Genomic DNA, 10,670 nt, shown 5'->3' with positions numbered 1-10,670 from the left:
GAGATTTGTAACCATATAAATATGACTAAAATCTACAAATTAAGTGCGATTAGTCTAATTAAAAAAAAAATGTGAAATTCTTGTGGATTCACCTATATTTAACAACAATTTCACGTTCGTTTGAGGGGAAATATGGGTTTGTTTGTATAAATCGTCCAATTGTAAAAATCGTCGTTTCTTGCGGTAAAAAAAACGAATTTGCTCTCAACGTTAGTAAAACCTCTATACTCCACCGATTGTGCTAATTCTTTCACAGAGTGTTTAATATACATGACTAAACAGTAATAAGTCACCGGTTTCGTTTTTCCCCAATAACCAAAATCAATCAAAAAATTTAGATTTTGCGAGATTTATAACTATATAAATATGAATAAAATCTACAAATTCCGTGGGATTTGTCTGATTTCTTAAAAAAGTGTTAAATTCGTGTGGAATCACCTATATATAACAACAATTTCACGTTCGCACCCAGGGGAATATGGGTTCGTTTGTGTAAATCGTCCAAATGTAAAAATCGTCGTTTCTTGCAGTAAAAACACGATTTTTCTATAATTGTAAATAAAATCTCTGTATTCCAACCGATTGTGCTAATTCTTTCACAGAGTGTTTAATATACATGACTAAACAGTATTATGTCACCGGTTTCGATTTTCCCCACTAACAAAAATCTTTCAAAAAATTTCGTTTTTGCGAGATTTATAACTATATAAATATGAATAAAATATACAAATTCCGTGGGATTTGTCTAATTTCTTAAAAAAGTGTTAAATTCGTGTGGAATCACCAATATATCACAACAATTTCACGTTCGCACGCAGGGAAATATGGGTCGTTTGTGTAAAACGTCCAATTGTATAAATCGTCGTTTCTTGCGGTAAAAACACGATTTTTCTATAAATGTTAATAAAACCTCTGTATTCCAACCGATTGTGCTAATTCTTTCACAGAGAGTTTAATATGCATGACTAAACACTATTATGACAATGGTTTCGATTTTCCCCACAAACCAAAATCTTAAAAAAAAATTTCGTTTTTGCGAGATTTATAACAATATAAATATGAATAAAATCTACAAATTCCGTGGGAATTCATTAATTTATTAAATAAAATGTTTCATTCGTGTGGAATCACCTATATATAACAACAATTTCACGTTCGCATGCAGGGGAATATGGGTTTGTATGTGTAAATCGTCCAGTTGTAAAAATCGTCGTTTCTTGCGGTAAAAACACGATTTTTCTATAAATGTTAATAAAATCTCTGTATTCCAACCGAATCTGCTAATTCTTTCACAGAGTGTTTAATATACATGACTAAACAGTATTATGTCACTGGTTTCGATTTTCCCCACTAACCAAAATCTTTCAAAAAATTTCGTTTTTGCGAGATTTATAACTAAATAAATATGAATAAATTCTACAAATTCCGTGGGAATTGTCTAATTTCTTAAATAAAATGTAAAATTCGTGTGGAATCACCTATATATAACAACAATTTCACGTTCGCATGCATGGGAAAATGGGTTTGTTTGTGTAAAGCGTCCAATAATATAAATCGTTATTTCTTGCGGTAGAAACACGATTTTTCTATAAACGTTAATAAAATCTCTGTATTCCGACCGATTGTGCTAATTCTCTCACAGAGTGTTTCATATACATGATTGAACAGTATTATATCACTGGTTTCGATTTTCCCCACAAACCAAAATCTTTCAAAAAATTTCGTTTTTGCGAGATTTTTAACTACATAATTATCAATAAAATCTACAAAATCCGTGGGATTTGTCAAATTTCTTAAAAAGTGTTAAATTCGTGTGGAATCACCTATATATATCAACAACTTCACGTTCGCATGCTGAGGAATATGGGTTTGTATGTGTAAATAGTCCAATTGTAAAAATCGTCGTTTCTTCCGGTAAAAACACGATTTTTCTATAAATGTTAATAAAATCTCTGTATTCCAACCGATTGTGCTAATTCTTTCACAGAGTGTTTAATATACATGATTGAACAGTATTATATCACTGGTTTCGATTTTCCCCACAAACCAAAATCTTTCAAATAATTTCGCTCTTGCGCGATTTTTAACTACATAAATATGAATAAAATCTAGAAATTCCGTGGGATTTGTCTCATTTCTTAAAAAAGTGTTAAATTCGTGTGGAATCACCAGTATATAACAACAATTTCACGTTCGCACGCAGGGGAATATGGCTTCGTTTGTGTAAAGCGTCCAATTGTATAAATCGTCGTTTCTTGCTGTAAAAACACGCTTTTTCTATAAATGTTAATAAAATCTCTGTATTCAAACCGATTGTGCTAATTCTTTCACAGAGTGTTTAATATACATGACTAAACACTATTATGACACTGGTTTCGATTTACCCCACAAACCAAAATCTTTCAAAAAATTTCGTTTTTGCGAGATTTATAACTAAATAAATATGACTAAAATCTACAAATTCCTTGGGATTTGTCTAATTTCTTAAAAAAGTGTTTCATTCGTGTGGAATCAGCTATATATAACAACAATTTCTCGTCCGCATGCAGGGGAATGTGAGTTTGTATGTGTAAATCGTCCAATTGTAAATATCGTCGTTTCTTGCGGTAAAAACACGATTTTTTTATAAATGTTAATAAAATCTCTGTATTCCAACCGATTGTGCTAATTCTTTCACAGAGTGTTTAATATACATGACTAAACACTATTATGACACTGGTTTCGATTTACCCCACAAACCAAAATCTTTCAAAAAATTTCGTTTTTGCGAGATTTATAACTAAATAAATATGACTAAAATCTACAAATTCCTTGGGATTTGTCTAATTTCTTAAAAAAGTGTTTCATTCGTGTGGAATCAGCTATATATAACAACAATTTCTCGTCCGCATGCAGGGGAATGTGAGTTTGTATGTGTAAATCGTCCAATTGTAAATATCGTCGTTTCTTGCGGTAAAAACACGATTTTTTTATAAATGTTAATAAAATCTCTGTATTCCAACCGATTGTGCTAATTCTTTCACAGAGTGTTTAATATACATGACTAAACAGTATTATATCACTGGTTTCGATTTTCCCCACTTCCCAAAATCTTTCAAAAAATTTCGTTTTTGCGAGATTTATAATTAATAAATATAAATAAAATCTACAAATTCCGTGGGATTTGTCTAATTTCTTAAATAAAATGTTAAATTCGTGTGGAATCACCTATATATAACAACATATTCACGTTCGCATGCTGGGGAATGTGGGTTTGTTTGTGTAAAGCGTCCAGTTGTATAAATCGTTATTTCTTGCGGTAGAAACACGATTTTTTTATAATCGTCAATAAAATCTCTGTATTCCAACCGATTGTGATAATTCTTGCACAGAGTGTTTAATATACATGACTAAACAGTATTATATCACTGGATTCGATTTTCCCCACTAACCAAAATCTTTCAAAAAATTTCGTTTTTGCGAGATTTTTAACTATATAAATATGAATAAAATCTACAAATTCCGTGGGATTTGTCTAAATTTATTAAAAAAGTGTTAAATTCGTGTGGAATCACCTGTATATCCCAACAATTTCACGTTCGCACGCAGGGGAATATGGCTTCGTTTGTGTAAAGCGTCCAATTTTATAAATCGTCGTTTCTTGCGGTAAAAACACCATTTTTTTTAAATGTTAATAAAATCTTTGTATTCCAACCGATTGTGCTAATTCTTTCACAGAGTGTTTAATATACATGACTAAACTGTATTATGTCACTGGTTTCGATTTTCCCCACTAACCAAAATCTTTCAAAAAATTTCGATTTTTCGAGATTTATAACAAAATAAATTTGAATAAAATCTACAAATTCCGTGGGAATTGTCTAATATCTTAAATAAAATGTAAAATTCGTGCGGAATCACCTATATATAACAACAACTTTACGTTCGCATGCAGGGGAATATGGGTTTGTTTGTGTAAAGCGTCCAATAATATAAATCGTTATTTCTTGCGGTAGAAACACGATTTTTCTATAAACGTTAATAAAATCTCTGTATTCCAACCTATTGTGCTAATTCTTGCACAGAGTGTTTAATATACATGACTAAACAGTATTATATCACTGGTTTCGATTTTCCCCACAAACCAAAACGCTTCAAAAAATTTCGATTTTGGGAGGTTTTTAACTATAAAAATAATAATAAAATTTACAAATTCCGTGGGATTTGTCTAATTTATGAAAAAAATGTTAAATTCATGTGGATTCACCTATGTATCACAACAATTTCACGTTCGCATGCTGAGGAATATGGGTTTGTTTGTGTAAATAGTCCAATTGTAAAAATCGTCTTTTCTTGCGGTAAAAACACGATTTTGCTATAAACGTTAATATAACCTCTATATTCCAACCGATTGTGCTAATTCTTTCACAGGGTGTTTAATATACATGATTGAACAGTATTATATCACTGGTTTCGATTTTCCCCACAATCCAAAATCTTTCAAAATTTTCGTTTTTGCAAGATTTTTAACTATATAAATATCAATGAAATCTACAAATTAAGTGGTATTTGTCTAATTTCTTAAAAAGATGTTAAATTCCTGTGGATTCACCAATATATACCAAGAATATCATGTTCGCATGCGGAGGAATGTGGGTTTGTTTGTATAAATCGTTCCATTGTAAAAATCGTCGTTTCTAGCGGTAAAAACACGATTTTGCTATAAACGTTAATAAAAAACCTCTATATTCCAACCGATTGTGCTAATTCTTTCATAGAGTGTTAAATATACGTGATTGAACAGTATTATATCACTGGTTTCGATATTCCCCCAAACGAAAATCTTTCAAACAATTTCGTTTTTGCGAGATTTATAACTATATAAAACTGAATAAAATATACAAATTCCCTGGGATTTGTCTGATTTCTTAAAAAAGTGTTAAATTCGTGTGGAATCACCTATATATCACAACAATTTCACGTTTGCACGCAGGGAAATATGGGTTCGTTTGTGTAAAACGTCCAATTGTATAAATCGTCGTTTCTTGCGGTAAAAACACGATTTTTCTATAAATGTTAATAAAATCTCTGTATTCCAACCGATTGTGCTAATTCTTTCACAGAGTGTTTAATATACATGACTAAACACTATTATGACACTGGTTTCGAATTTCCCCACAAACCAAAATGTTTCAAAAAATTTCGTTTTTGCGAGATTTATAACTAAATAAATATGAATAAAATCTACAAATTCCGTGGGAATTGAATAATTCATTAAATAAAATGTTTCATTCGTGTGGAAACACCTATATATAACAACAATTTCACGTTCGCATGCAGGGGAATATGGGTTTGTATGTGTAAATCGTCCAGTTGTAAAAATCGTCGTTTCTTGCGGTAAAAACACGATTTTTCTATAAATGTTAATAAAATTTCTGTATTCCAACCGATTCTGCTAATTCTTTCACAGAGTGTTTAATATGCATGACTAAACAGTATTATGGCACTGGTTTCGATTTTCCCCCGAAACCAAAATCTTTCAAAAAATTTTGTTTTTGCGAGATATTTAACTATATAAATATGAATAAAATCTACAAATTCCGTGGGAATTGTCTAATTTCTTAAATAAAATGTTAAATTCGTGTGGAATCACCTATATATAACAACAATTTCACGTTCGCATGCAGGGCAATATGGGTTTGTTTGTGTAAATCTTCCAATTGTATAAATCGTTATTTCTTGCGGTAGAAACACGATTTTTCTATAAACGTTAATAAAATCTTTGTATTGCAACCGATTGTGCTAATTCTTGCACAGAGTGTTTAATATACATGACTAAACAGTATTATATCACTAGTTTCGATTTTCCCCACTAACCAAAGTCTTTCAAATAATTTCGTTTTTGCGAGATTTATAACTAAATAAATATGAATAAAATCTACAAATTCCGTGGGATTTGTCTAATTTCTTAAAAAAGAGATAAATTCGTGTGGAATCACCTATATATCACAACAATTTCACGTTCGCATGCAAGGGAATGTGGGTTTGCATGTGTAAATCGTCCATTTGTAAAAATCGTCGTGTCTTGCGGTAAAAACACGATTTTTCTATAAATGTGAATAAAATCTCTGTATTCCAACCGATTGTGCTAATTCTTTCACAGAGTGTTTAATATACATGACTAAACAGTATTATGTCACTGGTTTCGATTTTCCCCACTAACCAAAATCTTTCAAAAAATTTCGTTTTTGCGAGATTTATAACTATATAAATATGAATAAAATCTACAAATTCCGTGGGATTTGTCTAATTTCTTAAATAAAAGGTTAAATTCGTGTGGAATCACCTATATATAACAACAATTTCACGTTAGCATGCAGGGGAATATGGGTTTGTATGTGCAAAGCGTCCAATTGTAAAAATCGTCGTTTCTTGCGGTAAAAACACGATTTTTCTATAAATGTTAATAAAACCTCTGTATTCCAACCGATTGTGCTAATTCTTTCACAGAGTGTTTAATATACATGACTAAACACTATTACGACACTGGTTTCGATTTTCCCCACAAACCAAAATCTTTCAAAAAATTTCGTTTTTGCGAGATTTATATTATGAATAAAATCTACAAATTCCGTGGGATTTGTATAATTTCTTAAAAAAGTGTTAATTCGTGTGGAATCACCTATATATCACAACAATTTTACGTTGGAATGTAGGGGAATATGGGTTTGTATGTGTAAATGGTCCAATTGTATAAATCGTCGTTGCTTGCGGTAAAAACACGATTTTTCTATAAACGTTAATAAATTCTCTGTATTCCAACCGATTGTGCTAATTCTTGCACAGAGTGTTTAATATACATGATTGAACAGTATTATATCACTGGTTTCGATTTTCTCCACAAACGAAAATCTTTCAAAAAATTTCGTTTTTGCGAGATTTTTAACTACATAATTATCAATAAAAGCTACAAAATCCGTGGGATTTGTCAAATTTCTTAAAAAAGTGTTAAATTCGTGTGGAATCACCTATATATAACAACAATTTCACGTTCGCATGCTGAGGAATATGGGTTTGTATGTGTAAATAGTCCAATTGTAAAAATCGTCGTTTCTTCCGGTAAAAAACACGATTTTTCCATAAATGTTAATAAAATCTCTGTATTCCAACCGATTGTGCTAATTCTTTCACAGAGTGTTTAATATACATGACTAAAGAGTATTATATCACTGGTTTCGCTTTTCCCCACTACCCAAAATCTTTCAAAAAATTTCGTTTTTCCGAGATTTATAACTATATAAATATGAATAAAATCTACAAATTCCGTGGGATTTGTCTCTTTTCTTAAAAAAGTGTTAAATTCGTGTGGAATCACCTGTTTATCCTAACAATTTCACGTTCGCACGCAGGGGGATATGGCTTCGTTTGTGTAAAGCGTCCAATTGTATAAATCGTCGTTTCTTGCGGTAAAAACACGATTTTTCTATAAATGTTAATAAAATCTCTGTATTCAAACCGATTGTGCTAATTCTTGCACAGATTGTTTAATATACATGACTAAACAGTATTATATCACTGGTTTAGATTTTCCCCACTAACCAAAATCTTTCAAAAATTTCGTTTTTGCGAGATTGATAACTAAATAATTATGAATAAAATCTACAAATTCCTTGGGATTTGTGTAATTTCTTAAAAAAGAGATAAATTCGTGTGGAATCACCTATATATCACAACAATTTCACGTTCGCATGCAGGGGAATATGGGTTTGTTTGTGTAAATCGTCCAGTTGTAAAAATCGTCGTTTGTTGCGGTAGAAACACGATTTTTTTATAAACGTTAATAAAATCTCTGTATTCCAACCGATTGTGCTAATACTTGCACAGAGTGTTTAATATACATGACTAAACAGTATTATATCACTGGTTTCGATTTTCCCTACTAACCAAAATCTTTAAAAAAATTTCGTTTTTGCGAGATTTATAACTAAATTAATATGAATAAAATATACAAATTCCGTGGGATTTGTCTAATTTCTTAAAAAAGTGATAAATTCGTGTGGAATCACCTATATATCACAACAATTTCAGGTTGGCATGCAGGGGAATATGGGTTTGTATGTGTAAGTGGTCCAATTGTATAAATCGTCGTTTCTTGCGGTAAAAACACGACTTTTCTATAAACGTTAATAAAATCTCTGTATTCCAACCGATTGTGCTAATTCTTTCACAGAGTGTTTAATATACATGACTAAAGAGTATTATATCACTGGTTTCGATTTTCCCCACTAACCAAAATCTTTCAAAAAATTTTGTTTTTGCGAGATTTATAACTATATAAATATGAATAAAATCTACAATTCCGTGGGATTTGTCTAATTTCTTAAAAAGTGTTAAATTTGTGTGGAGTCACCTATATATCACAACAATTTCACGTTCGAATGCAGGGAGATATGGGTTTGTATGTGTAAAGCGTCCAATTGTAAAAATCGTCGTTTCTTGCGGTAAAAACACTATATTTCTATAAATGTTAATAAAATCTCTGTATTCCAACCGATTGTGCTAATTCTTTCACAGAGTGTTTAATATACATGACTAAACACTATTTTGACACTGGTTTCGATTTTCCCCACAAACCAAAATCTTTCAAAAAATTTTGTTTTTGCGAGATTTATAACTATATAAATATGAATAAAATCTACAAATTCCGTGGGATTTGTCTAATTTCTTAAAAAAGTGTTAAATTTGTGTGGAGTCACCTATATATCACAACAATTTCACGTTCGAATGCAGGGGGATATGGGTTTGAATGTGTAAATAGTCCAATTGTAAAAATCTTCGTTTCTTGCGGTAAAAATACGATTTTTTTTAAATGTAGATAAAATCTCTGTATTCCAACAGATTGTGCTAATTCTTTCACAGAGTGTTTAATATACATGACTAAACAGTATTATATCACTGGTTTCGATTTTCCCCCACTACCCAAAATCTTTCAAAAAATTTCGTTTTTGCGAGATTTATAACTATATAAATATGAATAAAATCTACAAATTCCGTGGGATTTGGCTAATTTCTTAAAAAAGTGTTAAATTCGTGTGGAATCACCTATATATCACAACAATTTCACGTTCGCACGCAGGGGGAATATGGCTTCGTTTGTGTAAAGCGTTCAATTGTATAAAAAGTCGTTTCTTGAGGTAAAAACATGATTTTTTTATAAATGTTAATAAAATCTCTGTATTCCAACCGATTGTGCTAATTCTTTCACAGAGTGTTTAATATACATGACTAAACAGTATTATGTCACCGGTTTCGATTTTCCCCCACTAACCAAAATCTTTCAAAAAATTTCGCTTTTGCGAGATTTATAACTATATTAATATGAATAAAATCTACAAATTCCGTGGAATTTGTCTAATTTCTTGAAAAAGTGTTACATTCGTGTGGAATTACCTATATATAACAACAATTTCACGTTCACACGCAGGGGAATATGGGTTCGTTTGAGTTAAGCGTCGAATTGTATAAATCGTCGTTTCTTGCGGTAAAAACACGATTTTTCTATAAACGTTAATAAAATCTCTGTATTCCAACCGATTGTGCGAATTCTTTTACAGAGTGTTTAATATACATGACTAAACAATATTATATCACTGGATTTGATTTTCCCCAATCCCAAAATCTTTCAAAAAATTTCGTTTTTGCGAGATTTATAACTATATAAATATGAATAACATTTACAAATTCCGTGGGATTTGTCTAATTTCTTAAAAAAGTGTTAAATTCGTGTGGAATCACCTATATATAACAACAATTTCACGTTCGCATGCAGGGGAATGTGGGTTTGTTTGTGTAAATCGTCCAATTGTATAAATCGTTATTTCTTGCGGTAGAAACACGATTTTTCTATAAACGTTAATAAAATCTCTGTATTCCAACCGATTGTGCTAATTCTTGCACAGAGTGTTTAATATACATGACTAAACAGTATTATATCACTGGTTTCGATTTTACCCACTAACCAAAATCTTTAAAAAATTTAGTTTTTGCGAGATTTATAACTAAATAAATATGAATAAAATCTACAAATTCTGTGGGATTTGTCTAATTTCTTAAAAAGTGATAAATTCGTGTGGAATCACCTATATATAACAACAATTTCACGTCCGCATGCAGGGGAATATGGGTTTGTATGTGTAAATCGTCCAATTGTAAAAATCGTCATTTCTTGCGGTAAAAACACGATTTTTCTATAAATTTTAATAAAATCTCTGTATTCCAACCGATTGTGCTAATTCTTTCACAGAGTGTTTAAAATACATGACTAAACAGTATTATGTCACCGGTTTCGATTTTCCCCACTAACCAAAATCTTTCAAAAAATTTCGTTTTTGTGAGATTTATAACTATATAAATATCAATAAAATCTACAAATTCCGTGGGATTTGTCTAATTTCTTAAATAAAAGGTTAAATTCGTGTGGAATCAGCTATATATAACAACAATTTCACGTTCGCATGCAGGGGAATATGTGTTTGTTTGTGTAAAGCGTCCAATTGTATAAATCGTTATTTCTTGCGGTAGAAACACGATTTTTCTATAAACGTTAATAAAATCTCTGTGTTCCAACCGATTGTGCTAATTCTTGCACAGAGTGTTTAATATACATGGCTAAACAGTATTATGACACTGGT

Source organism: Periplaneta americana, chromosome 2, assembly GCF_040183065.1.
Source record: "Periplaneta americana isolate PAMFEO1 chromosome 2, P.americana_PAMFEO1_priV1, whole genome shotgun sequence".
NCBI classification, from domain to species: Eukaryota; Metazoa; Arthropoda; class Insecta; order Blattodea; family Blattidae; genus Periplaneta; species Periplaneta americana.
The sequence above is the reverse complement of the archived record's forward strand: the minus strand, read 5'-3'. Positions refer to the sequence as shown.